The 17510-nt window shown below is 51.2% G+C and overlaps 1 long non-coding RNA gene across 2 annotated transcripts in view; it reads right to left on the bottom strand.

The window, feature by feature from the left end:
* Positions 1–17510, bottom strand: part of LOC139046767 (uncharacterized) — a 75636-nt gene that overhangs the window by 35914 nt on the left and 22212 nt on the right. Inside the window, exon 1 of one of the 2 annotated variants that reach the window (XR_011512366.1) lies at positions 8618–9081. The exons of the other annotated variant lie outside the window; for it this stretch is intronic. This is a non-coding gene — a long non-coding RNA (uncharacterized lncRNA). Of the gene's footprint in view, positions 1–8617; positions 9082–17510 lie in introns of those variants that run through there. 2 annotated transcript variants of the gene reach the window in all.

Genomic DNA, 17510 nt, shown 5'->3' with positions numbered 1-17510 from the left:
CAAAGGCGGAGTCCGTCCCATTGCTGACAGCAGCGAATTATTTCAATAAAAAAACACGGCACCCAACAGCAAGAAGCTGCATAGAGAACGTCGCCGCAGTGGTGGTTACGGCTGCCAGCGCATCTGCGTGCGAGAGCGCCGGTTCGAGGCGGCGAGGTAATAAAAATGGCAGAGGTGGTGGCTTTGATTAATGCCGTTTCGGACCTGCGGTCACGGCAGAACGTCCGGAAAATCGGACGGCGAAGAGTTCTTGCGTCAAAAATATTGTTACGTAGGAAGACGCAGACGAAAAGCTATGTACAAATATATTTACAAGGAAAATACGCTGCGCTTGGCCAAGAGGCGACAGCCCGCGCAAGCTTCTAACCGTCGTCGTCGTCTTCACACTGCTGGCCTTTCGTGATCGCACATATTGTGCCGTAGCACTACCCCCGGCTGCAAAAGCGCCGTCCCGGAGCGACTAAAGATCGGACTCGGAAGCAGTGTAGTAGGCCTTGAGCCTACTGACGTGTACGACATCACTAGATGCCACAGGAACGGACGAGGTTGAGCCCACAGGAGCAATTTCGTAAGTCACAGGCGTCACCTGGCGCAGCACGCGGTAGGGCCCTGTGTATCGCGAAAGAAGCTTCTCTGAAAGTCCGACGTGACGAGAGGGCGACCACAGGAGCACGAGCGCACCAGGTGAAAACTGTACGTCACGATGGCGGGCGTTGTACTGACACTGCTGAGTGGTCTGTGAGGCCGTAAGTCGAGCACGGGCAAGCTGGCGTGCATGGTCGGCGAGGGCGATGGCGTCGCGCGCATACTCGCTTGTTGAGACCGCAGCAGGAGGAAGTGCCGTGTCTAGGGGCAAGGTAGGTTCGCGACCGTACAGTAGATAAAAGGGAGAAAATCCGGCGGTGTCGTGCCGGGAAGAATTGTACGCAAATGTTACGTAAGGAAGGGCAATGTCCCAGTCGTGGTGGTCCTTGGAAACGTACTTGGCCAGCATATCGGTAAGAGTACGGTTTAACCGCTCTGTCAGGCCATTGGTTTGAGGATGGTATGAAGTAGTCAGTTTGTGTTGAATGGAACAGGAACGCACAATGTCAGCGATAACTTTCGAGAGGAAGTTTCGACCACGGTCAGTAAGCAGCTGTCGCGGGGCGCCATGAAGCAAGATAATGTCACGCAAGAGAAAGTCCGCGACGTCAGTGGCGCAGCTGGTAGGGAGAGCCCGAGTGATAGCGTATCGGGTGGCGTAATCAGTCGCGACGGCTACCCATTTGTTCCCAGAGGATGACGTGGGAAAGGGACCGAGCAGGTCTAATCCAACACGAAAGAACGGTTCCACAGGGACGGTGATCGGCTGGAGATGACCGGCAGGTAGCACCTGAGGTGTCTTCCGACGCTGGCAGGGATCACAGGCAGCAACATAGCGTCGAACGGAGCGAGCGAGACCAGGCCAATAGAAGCGGCGGCGGACGCGGTCGTACGTGCGGGTTACTCCAAGATGTCCTGCAGTGGGTGCGTCATGCATCTCAAAGAGCACAGTCTGTCGTAGATGTTGTGGCACGACAAGAAGAAGATCAGGGCCATCAGGGAGGAAGCTCCTTCGGTACAGAATGCCGCCCTGGAGGACATATCGGCGAACGGATGCGTCGGTAGGTGTAGAGCGCAGACGCTCGATGAGTACTCGCAGCGATAGGTCTCGGTACTGCTCATCGGCGATGTTAGCGAAGGCAGACACTGAGAAAATGCCGTCGGCGGTACTACTGTCGGCGTCGTCAGGCTCGTCTACCGGGTAGCGAGACATGCAGTCAGCGTCCTTGTGTAGTCGGCCAGATTTGTGGGTGACAGAGAACGAATATTCTTGGAGGCGTAAGGCCCAGCGACCAAGTCTTCCTGAAGGGTCTTTCAATGAGCATAACCAACAAAGCGCGTGATGGTCTGTGACAACGGAAAAGGATCGGCCATATAAGTATGGGCGGAATTTCGCAACCGCCCAAACTAGGGCCAGACACTCACGCTCAGTGATGGAATAGTTGCGCTCCGCAGGTGAGAGGAGCCTGCTGGCGTAAGCGATAACACGGTCGTGGCCACGCTGGCGTTGTGCCAGTACTGCTCCAATTCCGTGACCGCTGGCGTCAGTACGGACTTCGGTAGGCGCAGAAGGATCGAAATGGGCCAGAACTGGAGGCGTTGTGAGAATGTCGATTAGATGAGAGAATGCAGAAGCCTCGTTATCGCCCCACTGGAAAGGAGCGTCTTTTTTCAAAAAGTCGGTTAGTGGTCGTGCTATGGCGGCGAAATTTCTCACGAAACGGCGGAAGTACGAATAAAGGCCGATGAAGCTGCGCACATCCTTGACACACTTCGGAACAGGGAAGTGCGCAACAGCATGGATCTTGCCTGGGTCCGGTTGCACTCCGTTCGCGTCAACGAGATGTCCAAGGACGGTAATCTGGCGACGGCCGAATTGGCACTTCGATGCGTTGAGTTGCAGACGGGCTCGCCGAAAAACGTCCAGGACTGCTGAGAGGCGCTCGAGGTGCGTAGCGAACGTTGGGGAGAATACGATAACGTCGTCCAAGTAGCACAAGCACGTGGACCATTTGAAACCGTGAAGAAGGGAGTCCATCATGCGTTCAAAAGTGGCAGGAGCGTTACATAGGCCGAACGGCATCACCTTGAATTGATAAAGACCGTCGGGTGTTACAAAGGCAGTCTTCTCGCGGTCGAGATCGTCCACGGCAATCTGCCAATAGCCGGAGCGAAGGTCAATAGAGGAGAAATAGCGAGCACCGTGGAGGCAGTCAAGGGCGTCATCAATCCGAGGTAGGGGATACACGTCCTTTTTGGTAACCCTGTTAAGGTGCCGATAATCCACGCAAAAGCGCCATGAGCCATCCTTCTTTTTTACCAGCACAACCGGTGACGCCCAAGGACTACATGACGGTTCAATAATGTTCTTGGCAAGCATTTTGCGAACTTCTGCGTGAATAACTTGACGCTCAGCTGGGGACACTCGATACGGGCGGCGATGAATAGGAGGGGCATCGCCGGTATTAATGCGATGTTTGACAGCTGTAGTTTGGGCCAAAGGACGATCGTTAAAGTCAAAAATATCGTGGTAGGAAAACAGAACGCGGTAGAGTTCACGAGCGTGCTCGGAGGGCAAGTCGGGGGCAATCATTTTCCGTAAGTCAGCGATGGTACAATTTGGCGACTGCGATGGTAGAGGAGTATCGGATGAAGTGTCGTCTACTGCAATGGATGCTACTGAGTGATCCTCGAATGAACAAAGCTGGGCCAAAGACATCCCACGTGGCAGCACTTGTGTCGTCAAGCCAAAGTTGACCACTGGCAGGCAGACGCAATTCGCCGTAATAGATAAAATTGTATGGGGTACTGTGATCCGTGTGTAAGGAGGACGTCTTGCATAGGAGCCGCGATGTAGTGACCGTCGGGGACTGGTGGGGATGACACTAGGTCAACGTAGGTCAGTGCCGAAGGTGGCAAGCGAACGAAGTCGGCGGAACTTAGGCGACTGGGGTGGGGTTCAGCAGGATCCAGAACAGGCAGGTCAAGGCGGAGAGTACTGGCGGAACAGTCGATGAGAGCAGAATGTGCGGAGAGGAAGTCTAAGCCGAGGATGATGTCGTGGGGACAGTGGGCGATGACTGTGAATAGCACGATTGTTGAGCGATCGGCGAAGGAGACGCGGGCGGTACACATACCAATTACCGGGGCTGATCCGCCATCGGCTACACGGACAGCAGGCGTCGTGGCGGGCGTGATAATTTTCTTGAGCCGGTTACGAAGGTCAGCGCTCATTACGGACAATTGCGCTCCAGTGTCTATGAGAGCAGACACAGAAACACCGTCGACTTGCACGTCAAGAAGGTAGATGAGTGGGCAAAGTCAGTAGAGGATTTGGCGGCGTAGGGAGCAATGCAGCGTCACCTCGAGGCGCTGCATCGTTTAGTTTTCCGGCTGGGAGCGGCGTCCGAAGGGAGTCGGCGAGTAGGAGCGACGGGGCTGGGGAGAGCGAGATTGTCGTCGTTGGGGCGAAGGCGAACGAGAATAGGGGCGGTTCGTTGCAGGCGAATCAGTGGCGGCATTATCGGAGCGTGCGGCATAGGGACGAGAAGGGCCACCTGAGGCGCGAGAGTAGGCAGTATAAGTAGACCGGATCGGGGAACTCCAGCGACTACGACAGTACCGAGAAATGTGCCCGATTCGATGGCAGTGGAAACAAATAGGCTTGTCGTCAGCAGTGCGCCATTCAGATGGGTTGCGGAAACGTGGTGTGTAAGAAGATGCGGGACGGGACGAAATCGAAGAAGCCGGGCACGCGGGTATCAGGGCGATGGGCCGAGCAGATGGTGTGAAGACCCATGTTTTCAAACTCCTGGCGGACAACTGCCTGGATCAGTGAGACCGTGACTGCAGAAGTGTTGGTGGGACTGGAGTCGAAGGCAGCCGGATAGGCGGCCTCGATCTCACGCCGGACGATCCTGGTAACATCGGCAGTGTTGTTGGGACGAGAAGCGTCGGCACAGGAAGATGTCGCTGGGGTGTTGGGCAGACGGGCAAACTTCGGGTCAATACGTCGGCTTTTGGCGAGTTCCAGGCGGCGGCACTCTTTTATAACAGCATCCACCGTGGCTACGTTGTTGCAAACGAGCAAGTTGAAGGCGTCATCGGCAATGCCTTTGAGGATGTGGGAAACCTTGTCTGATTCAGTCATGTGGGTGCCAACTTTCCGGCACAGAGCCAAGACGTCCTGAATGTACGTGACATAGGGCTCCGTTGACGTCAGCACACGGCCGGAAAGCGCCTTCTGCGCGGCAAGTTGTTGACCGTAGGGGTTGCCGAACAAGTCTCGAAGCTGTGTCTTAAGTGAATCCCAACTGGTGAGCTCATCTTCGTGCGTGCGATACCAAACTCGAGGTGTGCCACCGAGGTAAAAGACTACGTTGGCGAGCATAATAGTAGGGTCCCACCGGTTATTGCGGCTGACGTGTTCATACAGGCTGATCCAGTCGTCGACGTCTTCCCCATCGTGGCCCGAGAATACGCCAGGATCACGGGGAGCGGGGAGAGTGATGTAGGTCGGCGAAGTGGCAGGAGGTGTCGGAGCCGGCGGAGTTGGGTTGTCGTCACCGGGAGCCATGAAGGAAGGCTCGACGTACCGTCCACTGCGAAGCTCCGTGACGAGGTACAGGGAACGTCCACCTCCACCAGATATGTTACGTAGGAAGACGCAGACGAAAAGCTATGTACAAATATATTTACAAGGAAAATACGCTGCGCTTGGCCAAGAGGCGACAGCCCGCGCAAGCTTCTAACCGTCGTCGTCGTCTTCACACTGCTGGCCTTTCGTGATCGCACATATTGTGCCGTAGCAATATCAAACGTTCTGATACACTGACTCTGTGGGGTACGTGGTGGTGCCGCGAAGCCGTCCAAATTGTCGGGAATACGGAAAGTCGGTCGTTGACTGTACACTGGCAGCTCTCCATCCGACAACAGGACATCAAAGACGATTCATTACGATTCCTGACTGTTACTCGAGCCAGCATTACTTTCGACCCTTTCAATAAAGTTGCAGCTAATTTTCCCTGATAGCAGCACAAATTCCATGAGTTGTCCACGAGTTTTTCCAGACTACTCAAAATCCCTGAGAATTCCCGGTTGATAGACACACTGGGAAGCACCACTATTACACACAGCAGTTGCGGGGAAACAGGATTTAAGTTCAAGATACGGTGCAGTACGTTGCTGCTATTTCTGAAAAACAAACGCCATGCAGATATGTCAAGCGGACAAATTACGCAGGGCGTGCTGAAGCACAGCCGCATTAATTAAAGCCTGCAGGGTCTGGGCAACACTACGGAGCGGTCGACCGTCAAATCAACAGTTCTGAGCCCACCGCGGTAGCTGCGCGGCTATTGCAATGCTAGAGGTCGTGGCCGGATGTGGTCCCAATCGCGGCAGCCGTATTTCGACGGGGGCGAAATAGAAAACTCACGTGCACTTAGATTTTGGGACATATCTTAAAGAACATCACGGTGTCAAAATTAATCCGGAGTCTGCCACTACGTACGGCTTGCCTCATAATCCGAGTGTGGTTTTGGATTAAAGTACAGCCCCATAATCCAATTCGATTTTAATACTTCTGCCACAATGCGTTCCATGTGAGAAAAATGGCAGCGCTCTACCCTCTGAGAAGTTATAAAATATGGCGCACAACTACGCGTCAAGCAAACACCCCTCCCTGTGTGTTCTGTGTACTACGCAGAAAAATAGCAGTGGTGCAGGCAAGGTAACGTTTAACATCAACTCACTACTCTCGTGTTAGCCTAAACATTGAAGAAATTAAGCTTTAGCCGTCAACATCACAAATCAAAGAATCCGGCACGGAAAGCTTTGCTTTCATCGATTCCCACAGTGCGTGCATGGGATCTGTATAGTTTTTTTTTTACCTTTGGGACTGTGCTAAAAATCCGCAAGAAGCTGCAACGATAACAACGATCCCACTGCGGCTCGAGGCCGCAACGAGGTGCTATGACCAGGATGTCCAAGCCCAGTCCGTCGATCCAGCAGATCTCGGCAGCCCTCGAAAGGCAACGACCGAGCGAAACCGGAGGGAGGCTGACACCCCAAAAGAGGGGCAGGCGCGGTCCAAAGGAAGTAGTGCGGCCGCGGCCGAAGTAGAGACGCCACACACCGCGAAGACGTCATGGCCGCGTCACGGTTACGCCTCCCTAACAGGGGAAGGCTAACCGTTCTGCAGGCATTCATAACAATGCTTCTTCACTCACTCACCCTTGCCTCCACTAACCATACTCTCGGACTTCTTAAACATAAGTTAAAAGAAGCCCCAATGCATGTTAAGAAACTAGCATACACCACATTAATCCTTCGCAAGCTCTCCCGAGCCTATAATGAAGAAATATGCGCAAGCAGTGCAGTTGAAAATGAAATACGTGGAGTGCGGAAAGTAAAACTTGTAAAATGGCCATGTACTACAAAACACGTCAGCAAATTTCACTAACATACAACGAGAGATTCAGACCCAGAATCAAAGCTACATGTAAACAATATCGCAGCTATTGCTGAAACATTCGTCGAGTGCAATGTACAAGAGACGTCAGAAAATTTCTGAAAAATCTAACGATCGACAGGCTGGGTATGGAAATTATCGCTGACCACAGTATAAACGCAAAACGCAAACGAGCTCACCCTTCCGGTATTGCCTGCACTTAGGGCTTACATCAAGCAACCAAAATAAATGACCATTTCACAGACATTAGTAGCCGTCATTTATTAACAAGGAGAAATATGGCTGTGGCTTAGCTCTGGGTAAAGCTGGTTGAATTGCGAAAGCAAAGTTTCCTGGGCACGTTGTAACCTTTATATCATTCTTGCTAGCTTGCTTAGCTTTCGCCTTATAATTAAACGTTTCGAAGCAGTAGAGCAACTAGATTCAGATGTAGACTCTTCGTCGGTAATTTCCATGGCGAGAGTGATCAACCAACGCGTAGCGCACCGCTATATATCCCAGTGAAGCCGCCACCGAGCGAGCGCAAGGCGAGGTTGTCGTCGCGACGCATGCTCGGGGGCCACTGTACACGCCACGAGCGGTAAGCAAGCCGACGTCACGCGTCGTCATAGCAACGGAGAGAGCTGACGTCACACCAGCTGCTAAGCGCCGCGCCGGCTCTGGGGGAGCCACGGCGTGGCCACAGCATACGCGACGAGCGGTTAGACCTGGCGTAGTATTAGACAGCTTTAGTTACACGTACGTAGAGGCTTCACGTACGCAAACGTGAAGAGCCTACGAACCTTACGTGCACGCTATCTGAAACGCTTTTAGCTACACGTACGCGACGCGCGCCAAGAGGGACCTCGTAGCTCCATCTATCGGGAAATGTGAACCTGGCGATAGCCAATTCAATCCTGTCGCCGTGTTTCGATGCAAGCGGTCTTCGCGTGCACGGCCCGCTATCGCTTGTTTGTGATATCGCGAAACTCCCGCGCGAAGCTGTCTACGTGGGCAACAAACGCACGCAAAGAATTGAATCGCACGTACGTCCGTGAGACTAGCGCGCGGCCGCTACGTTCTACTCGTGCGCACTGCTTACACGTAGAAGCTCTACGTACGCAAAGCCTCTACGTACGTGCAACTAAAACTGTCTATTGCTTTCGCAATAATAAATATTTTAGAAAGTCGGGAAGCCTGCAGCAGAGGAACAGCGCGAAACAGCTGCTCCGAAACAATACGGCACCCTCCCTCCCCACGAAACCGGCAAAAATGGCGGCGAGGTGGATGATTCCGGTACGTCTCTAGTTTCACGCTCGAGCTCGCGAGGGTAATGGGCCCGGCGTCAAGCATCAGCTGATCAACTCAACAAGGTCTTACTCTTTATGTTCGCTGAGGTCGTGCACAATTACGAAAACCGCTACAATACCCGCCTCTTGTTTAGATGAAGCACGATAAATTGGGCGCGAGTTCGGAGAGATGACAAAAGGGCAATAGCTTCTTTATTTAAGTGCTTAAAATTATGCTCTTTATAACTCGAAGAGACAATGAATAGAGCAGTGAACATATTTCATATGTACTCACATTTAGAAGCCTTGCTGTGCGTTCTCAAGGTTTGCACCGGCGAACCGCATGGGCAGCCATCTCAACTCCGCACAATATACCCTCAAAGTTTCGTCGACGAACATCACAAGACAAGAGTTTTGGAACACATCGATATGTAAGCTGCCGAAGAACAGGAAGCAGCTTGTCTTGTCGAATCGTCCAACCGGTCCACGACCAAATCACATGACGCAACCGTTGCGCGGCAAATTTATCCCTCCGCAAGACCATAGTAACACAAGGGGAGAGAGGGTTAGTAGCGACCGCCAGGCCCGGCGTCTCCGCCGCTTCTGCAAGCACCGAGTGCGCGCCAAATCACCGGCCTGGCTCTTAAGTGCCGTGTGCAGGCGTTGTCTTATTGGTTAACTTGAGCCACGAGATCTGCCGCTTCGCTAGTCGCACGAAGAGTTTAAAGGAAGGCGCTGCTCGCGCCAGTGTTACGCCAGTCCTTGAACTCGGTGACCGTGCCAGCTACCTCGGCTTTGGCGAGAAAAGGCCGACTCCGCACGTTTTCGTTTCGGTGGGAAAAGGTGATTATGGCGTGAATATGCAGAAGTAGATGTTTGATGGTGACATTGAGCGCTGTTTGATTGCTGAATATTTCCAATACATCCGCGTTTCTTTCTTTCTTTTTTTCTTTCTTTAATGAAAATAAAGGAAAGAGATGTAGTCACCCTACAATGATGACGCCTACTCGTTTTCGTTTCGACTGGCGCGTTCAGTTACTTAATGCGTCACTAGTCACTGTGTTCGTTCTATAGAAAGTGCGATAGCAAGGAAAATTTCTGTTTGTACTGGCAAAGACGTAATCGGGAGTACGTTCTTAAAACAAATTTACACTCTTTGGGTCGTATCTTGCCACACAAGAATAATCGTCATCTGTCTTGCTTGCGTTTCCTTTCTTGAAAACGCTGTGCTCGCTACTTTCCTGTCGATAATGCTCTCATGGTGATAACGCGCATGCCGTTCGTGACTTGGAAGGGCTGGGCTCACAGCGTTTAAGAAAGGAAATGCGGACGAGAAAGATGACGATTATTGTTGTGTGGCAAGATACGACCAAAAGGGTGTAATTTTGTTTAAAAATCTATGCACTAGAAAACAACTATTAATTGGTCTGTTGTGTGTTGTAATATCTTCGAACTGGCAACGCTCAAAGTGTGCGCGACGGTGTGGCCGCTTCCTTTGGTTTTATCCCGTCGTATTACCTTTGTTTGTTTTGTGTATGCAGGGTTTTTTTTTAGGTGCACCAAATTTTTAAGATTAGAAAAACATAAATCACGGTAACGTTATGTTTGCCTTTCGAGTGTATGGACTGGCGGCCTCATACAGAGCAATTTCCGCACTTACGTGGACAATTAGCGAAGTTACGCTAATTAACTTAATTTCTAATTATCAACGATAGGTGGCTACAGCAAACCAGTACTTTGGGGCCCATCCCCGACACTACCTATACTAGCAATCAAATTTTGAATAGCGGAGTTCATTTGGGAGCTACGCGAACGATTATTTCCGCTTGGCAGGTTCCTTGAAACCGAAACTGGCTGGAAAAAGTGCGTCTGTGTCGTCGATGTGCCCCCCCCCCTCTCCCTTTCGTCACGTCTCTGAGGTCACCGCTGGTCCGGCGCCGCAAGTAGCTTTCGAACGACAGAAAGCTGAGCTAGTTCGTAAGGATTCATAATGCAAAATGTTAATGTTGCTTTCACTGCTCCCAATAAGCTAGGTAAGATATGCGCTGCCGTACAGAATAAAAAGGAGCGGGTTAAAGGCAAAAAAAGAACAGATATTTGTCCAGTGAAGCACAATAAGAACAACAGTTTTACTGAATGTCGTATGGGTGTGGTTTATCAAATTCCCCTTAGCTGTGGCCAGTTCTACGTAGGGCAAACGGGACGGTGTATCAATCAGAGGCTAATGGAGCATAAGAGGTCGTTAACCGGTGGATCGCCTTCTAATCTTTCGCTACATTGCCGAGATTTTAACTGCAAGCCAGAGTTAGATGAATGCGCGATACTGTACAGGCATAAGAATGAAGATACGCGTCTTATGGTAGACGCATGGCATATCTATAATGGTGGAAGTGCGTGCGTGAGTCAGCCTTCGATTACTTTACATAAGGAAGAGATTAAGTGCCTTAACAGTTATCTCTCACGTAGACCAGCACGTGTACCCGATTGACACGTGGTGTTACCATTCCTGAGCATGCGCAGATGAGTTTTGTGTCTTCTTTCATTTTTCGCGTCAGTGCTCCCTTCAGTTGATAGTCGGCGTTCGTGTTGTCCACTTCTCTACTCTTGTGTCCTGTCTGCACGCCTCACTTCTATTTTGCATTAAGTAGCTTTCGTTATGCTTTCGTTATCTCCTTGCTGTCTGCGGGTTTGGCCTAGCGCTTCAATGCCAGCGGGCCGCTAAATTTGCTTCGTCATTCCGTTTGGCGCCACGTGTGTGTCCATGCACTTCCACCGACGAAATGCCGTTTCAGGCTGTGGATGAAAACGACGTTTAATCAAAATTCACTTTCTCCGGGAAAGCTATCTCGAACGCGTGAGCGCGATTTGTGTAAATGAAAACGCGCAAACTAAAACAGATATGAACATAACTCACCAAGTGAAGGGGAAAAAAAGAAAGGAATACTACTACTGCAGCAAAGACAACCTGCTCAATGAACCCGGAGTTTAGTGCACTCAACAAAGCTTTAGTCCTGGAAGCCACTGCTTCCAGGACTGCTTCCAGCAGACATACGTATTTCACACACACATAGACACAAAGTGTTGTTCCAATCACATGCCTTTAAAGGAACTGTTCAAAATGATGGCCATTCGTGGCAACACACATCATCAACCTATCTTTCATGCAATCAAAGACTCGCTTGAGCATTGCAGGTTGAACTGCAGCACATGCAGCAATGATCCTTGCTTTGAGGTCTTCCACAGTGGCGGGTTCAGTGGCGTAAACATTCTTCACGTATCCCCAGAAGAAGAAATCTAGAGGGGAAAGGTCTGGAGAGCAGTAACAGTGACTTTGAAGTGGGAAAAGAAGAGATAAGTGCGGTACCGTAACTGTCTCTCGCTTAGGAGGTCACCTCAACAGTACTGCACGGGGGAAGGGGAATAAAAGAGTGAAGAGAAATAAAGATGGAAGAGAGGGACGAGCGTTAGGCCGTGAAGAAAAACAAACAAAAAGAAGCGTTAAACGGGGCCTATGGCCGCGAGTAAAGGTTCGAGGACTCAAAGAACTCAATGAGAGCTGGAAAGGCTCCTTTGAGTAAAGCCGAAAAATCGCTAGGAACTAGGAAGTCCTCAGGACGGGCTGTGGGGAGTCCTATGCGTCGATAGGAAGCGATTAGGGTTTCTCGAGCTGAGCTGTAAGCCGCACAGTCGAGAAGGATGTTTGCGAGAGTTTCATCAACGCCAGCAGTGCAGTTCTGGCAAACGGAACTGACTGCGCCTGAATGGCGAGAGATACGCTCCTCTGTGTTGAAGCAGCCAATGCGGAGTAAAAGGGCGCTATCGGCCCGTGAGAGTCCCAGTTTTGGTAGCGGCCGGGGTGGAACGCCAGCGGCGAAGCGATTGTCAGGGTGTTTGCTTCTGACTGCATTTGAGACCAGTTGGCGTGCAGTGTCACACTGAGAGACGAAGTTGGTATAGGGCCAGTGGCGTAGCTAGGTCGTCTGGCACCCGGGGCCCATTGGTGTTTGTCACCCCCCCCCCTCCCCGTTTGTAGTTGAGGAAGGCGAGGATATCGACAATTTCCGGCTTTCAGCAGCAGTACAGCCGCCAAATTCCGGATCAAGCTACAGAACAGGTATTCGGCTTTAACACAGGAAAAGGACCTTAGTGTTGAATCAATGAACGACAATCTTGTGGGCATCATTAAGGAGTGTGCAATGGAAGTCGGTGGTAACTCCGGTAGGCAGGATACCAGTAAACTATCGCGGGAGACGAAAGAGCTGATCAATAAACGCCAATGTGTGAAAGCCTCTAACCCTACAGCTAGAACAGAACTGGCAGAACTTTAGAAGTTAATCAACAAGCGTAAGACAGCTGACATAAGGAAGTATAATATGGATAGAATTGAACATGCTCTCAGGAACGGAGGAAGCCTAAAAACAGTGAAGAAGAAACTAGGAATTGGCAAGAATCAGATGTATGCGTTAAGAGACAAAGCCGGCAATATCATTACTAATATGGATGAGATAGTACAAGTGGCTGAGGAGTTCTATAGAGATTTATACAGTAGCAGTGGCACCCACGACGATAATGGAAGAGAAAATAGTCTAGAGGAATTCGAAATCCCACAGGTAACGCCGGAAGAAGTAAAGAAAGCCTTGGGAGATATGCAAAGGGTGAAGGCAGCTGGGGAGGATCAGGTAACAGCAGACTTGTTGAAGGATGGTGGGCAGATTGTTCTAGAGAAACTGGCCACCCTGTATACGCAATGCCTCATAACGTCGAGCGTACCGGAATCTTGGAAAAACGCTAACATAATCCTAATCCATAAGAAAGGGGACGCCAAAGAGTTGAAAAATTATAGACCGATCAGCTTACTGTCCGTTGCCTACAAACTATTTACTAAGGTAATCGCAAATAGAATCAGGAACACCTTAGACTTCTGTCAAGCAAAGGACCAGGCAGGATTCCATAAAGGCTACTCAACAATAGATCATATTCACATTATCAATCAGGTGATAGAGAAATGTGCGGAATATAACCAACCCTTATATATAGCTTTCATTGATTACGAGAAAGCATTTGATTCTGTCGAAACCTCAACAGTCATGGAGGCATTACGGAACCAGGGTGTAGATGAGCCATATGTAAAAATACTGAAAGATATCTATAGCGGCTCCACAGCCACCGTAATCCTCCATAAAGAAAGCAACAAAATCCCAATAAAGAAAGGCGTCAGGCAGGGAGATACGATCTCTCCAATGCTATTCACAGCGTGTTTACAGGAGGTATTCATAGACCTGGATTGGGAAGAAATGGGGATAAAAGTTAATGGAGAATACCTTAGTAACTTGCGATTCGCTGATGATATTGCTTTGCTTAGTAACTCAGGGGACCAATTGCAATGCATGCTCACTGACCTGGAGAGGCAAAGCAGAAGAGTGGGTCTAAAAATTAATCTGCAGAAAACTAAAGTAATGTTTAACAGTCTCGGAAGAGAACAGCAGTTTACAATAGGCAGCGAGGCACTGGCATTCGTAAGGGAATACATCTACTTAGGGCAGGTAGTGACTGCTGTTACGTTTCGCCTACGACGCGCGGTAAAGCCAGCGCGGATGCAACGTACGCCGGAGCTTCGTCCAAGCGGCGGACATTTTGGCCCGTTCGGAGCGGCCGCGACGCATCCCCGCCGAGCGCGTCCCGGCATGTTTCAGTGCCACGTGTCTTCGTGTGTGCGTGTGTGTGTGTGTGCCCACGCTTGTCAAAGCGCGGCAGCTGGGGAGAGGAGCTCCCCCAGTGTGAAGCGAGGAGGTCTGACCGGCGCCGGCCCGGCTGATGCGTCACCTCCTTGTCCCAACGTGTCTATCAGTCCGTCCGTCGCCGCTGTCACGTGGTGTCATCTCGTGACCTTCCTTCTTGCCCGCGACGCCAAGAGTATAAGAGCAGCTGCCCCCGGACGCCAGGAGAGAGGCTCCGATTTCTTCTGTTGAGTAAAGTGCTCTCCCGTCTCTCTACTTCGGTCGACCTGACCGCCCGCTCTTTGCGATGCTAGAATAAACAAGTTGTTCTGTTAGCAGTCGCCTCATGCTTTGCTGGGACCTTCGGATGCTTCCAGTGTGCCCCAGGCCACCAGGCCAACGCTACCCTTGGGGCTTGCGACCCATTTGCAACAACGGGTGTCAGCACTGAGGTTCCGACAGCTGGTGGCAGCGCTGAGATTCCAACAGCCGGTGCCATCGGTGCGGATCAAACATCTGGTTGCCAGCGGTGAGATCGCGACAACGGAGGCCAGCAGCGAAGATATGCGGTTGACTGTATGCTGAACAGCACAACGACCATCCGGGAGCAGTGCAACGAGCCCTGTGTGATGACTGGTTGCCTGCAGCGGACCGACTGCGCTGAATTCTTGGTTGCGAGGTTTGGTGAGTGCGGGACTTTCTTCTTCTGAGTTTTGCCAGGCTTTTGTTAGTGTCAGAAACAGAGCTGGTAATTGGGGTTGTCGTTGCTGCCGGGTTAGTTGCGGCAAAACAATAGTAGGCAGTAGAGAAAGCAGCATTCAGAGCAGCCATGGATTTGAAGTCGTTGCGCAAACCGAAATTGTTGGAGCTTGCAAGAGAGTTGGGTCTGGATGTCTCGGACAAACTCAGAAAACCAGAACTGCTAAGGGCTATTCTTCAGTTAGGAGCTGAGGATGACGAGCTGTCGGAATGCCTTGAGACCATTGAGGAGAGGGAGATGGCAAAAAGACAGGAACGCGAACTTAGAGAACGAAAAGAGAAAGATGAGCTTGAACGTAAAGAACAGAGAGAGAGAGATGAGCTTGAACGAAAAGAACGAAAAGAGAAAGAAAAAGAAGAGCGCGATCATGCTTTGGAAATGAAGCGTCTCGAGGTAGAGATGGAACGCGCTCGTAATGGAAGTCAGGCACACGGTGCAGGAGAACGAGTATTGTTCAAAATGACTGACCTGATGCGGCCGTTTAAGCTTGGAGAGGACATTGGTTTGTTCCTGGTTAACTTTGAGCGAACGTGCGAGAAGCAGGGGTTCTCTCGGGAAACGTGGCCACAGCGCTTGTTCACTTTGTTACCCGGCGAGGCGGCCGACGTAGTCGCTCGCTTGGATAGAGAGGAGGCAGAGGATTTCGACAAAGTGAAATCGAGTCTGCTAAAAAAGTACAGGCTGTCAGCGGAGGCGTTCCGTCGGAAGTTTCGAGAAAATGAGAAGGGCAAAAGTGAGTCATATACAGAGTTTGCCTACAGGCTAATGTCAAACATGCAGGAGTGGCTCAAAGAAGAGAAAGCGTTTGGTGACCACGAGAAAGTTCTGCAGTGTTTCGGGCTAGAACAGTTTTATAGTCGGTTACCTGAGAACGTGCGGTACTGGGTCTTGGATAGACCAGACGTTAGTACGGTGGCTAGAGCCGCTGAGCTAGCCGAAGAGTTTGTGACGCGTCGGGCTCGCGGAGCTAAGGACGGTCAAAAGGGTGAATTTGGCTCCAAGTTTGAGAGGCCGAAGTTCACGCCCATGAGAGCAAAGGGGGACACACGTAGTGCGGATGCGAGTGAAAGCAGTCCGACCGAACGTAAGGAGACGGCGGCAACCGAAGCCGAACGCAGAAAGCGGTTCGAGACGAGGCAAGCGCGCGTTTGTTATACGTGTCAGAAGCCGGGTCATTTTTCGGCGCAGTGTCCAGAAACAAAAACAAAAGTCGTGTTTTTGTCGTTATGCAGCACTGACGAGAACATGAAGCTTCTCGAGCCTTACATGCGAGACCTCCTCGTGAACGGGAAAGAGTGCCGAGTGCTTCGCGATTCCGCAGCTACGATGGATGTAGTTCACCCCTCTTACGTAGAACCCGATATGTTCACGGGCGAGTGCGCATGGATCAAGCAAGCCGTGGAAGCTCATGGCGTGTGTCTGCCTGTAGCAAAAGTGCTTATTGAAGGACCTTTCGGAGCACTTGAGACGGAGGCCGCAGTGTCATCTATGCTGCCCCCTCAGTACCCGTACCTATTTTCGAACAGGTCCGATCACCTCCTGCGCGAGAAGGGGCTTTTGTTTGGTGAGGCTAGCGTTCAGGCCTTAACCAGATCGAAGGTTCGGGAGCTCGCTGCAAAGGCGGTAGTTGCGGGGCCGACGTTGTCGAACGATGAGAAAGGGTCAGAGGCGCAGCAAGCTGATATTCAGAGCACGCCCGAACTGAATAAAATTGAGCCTGTAGCGTTAAAGGCACCAGGTACTGGAGAGGAAATTCCCGATGCGGGAAAGTTAGAAGAGCTATCTGCAGATTTGCTCATCGCGCCTACGTCAGACGGACTTAATAGGTTGCTAAAAGTCAGCCGGTCGGCTTTGATAGCCGAGCAAAAGAAGGATGGCAGCCTAGAAAACATACGCTGCATTGTCAAAGAAGGTATCGCCAAGAAAAATGCTCGCTTTGTGGAAAGAGGTGGGGTCCTGTACCAGAAGTATATAGACCGCAGGGGAGTGGAGTTCAATCAGCTGATCGTGCCTCAGTGCTATCGTCAGGATCTGTTGCGCTTGTCGCATGGGGGTTCGTGGTCCGGACACCTAGGAGTTAAGAAAACTAAGGACCGTCTCTTGCAAGAGTACTATTGGCCAGGGTGTTTTCGGGACGCAGACCACTTTGTGAAGACATGCGACACCTGTCAGCGGGTGGGCAAACCAGGGGACAAATCGAAGGCGCCGTTGAAGTTGGTACCTATCATTACAGAGCCTTTTAGACGGCTCGTTATTGATACAGTGGGACCTCTGCCGGTAACAGCCACGGGGTACAAACACATTTTGACTGTGATCTGCCCAGCGACAAAGTTCCCTGAAACAGTGCCGCTTAAAGAACTCAGCTCAGTTGAGATAGTCAATGCACTACTGCCCATATTTGCGCGAGTTGGTTTTCCTGCGGAAATCCAATCAGATCAGGGCACAGTGTTTACTAGCGCTTTGGCGACAGCCTTTCTCGAAAGGTGCGGGGTAAAGCTGTTACACAGCTCAGTGCACCACCCCCAGTCGAATTCCGTTGAGAAGCTCCACTCCGTCATGAAGCACGTGTTGAGAGCTTTGTGGTTTGAACAACAAACTGACTGGGAGCTGTTTCTGCCTGGGGTGATGTTTGCATTGAGGACCGCGCCGCATGCGGCTACGGGGTTTTCGCCAGCTGAGCTAGTGTACGGTCGCTCGCTGCGATCTCCGCT

This window comes from Dermacentor albipictus, chromosome 2 (genome assembly GCF_038994185.2).
Source record: "Dermacentor albipictus isolate Rhodes 1998 colony chromosome 2, USDA_Dalb.pri_finalv2, whole genome shotgun sequence".
Classification (NCBI taxonomy): domain Eukaryota; kingdom Metazoa; phylum Arthropoda; class Arachnida; order Ixodida; family Ixodidae; genus Dermacentor; species Dermacentor albipictus.
The sequence above is the reverse complement of the archived record's forward strand: the minus strand, read 5'-3'. Positions and strand labels throughout refer to the sequence as shown.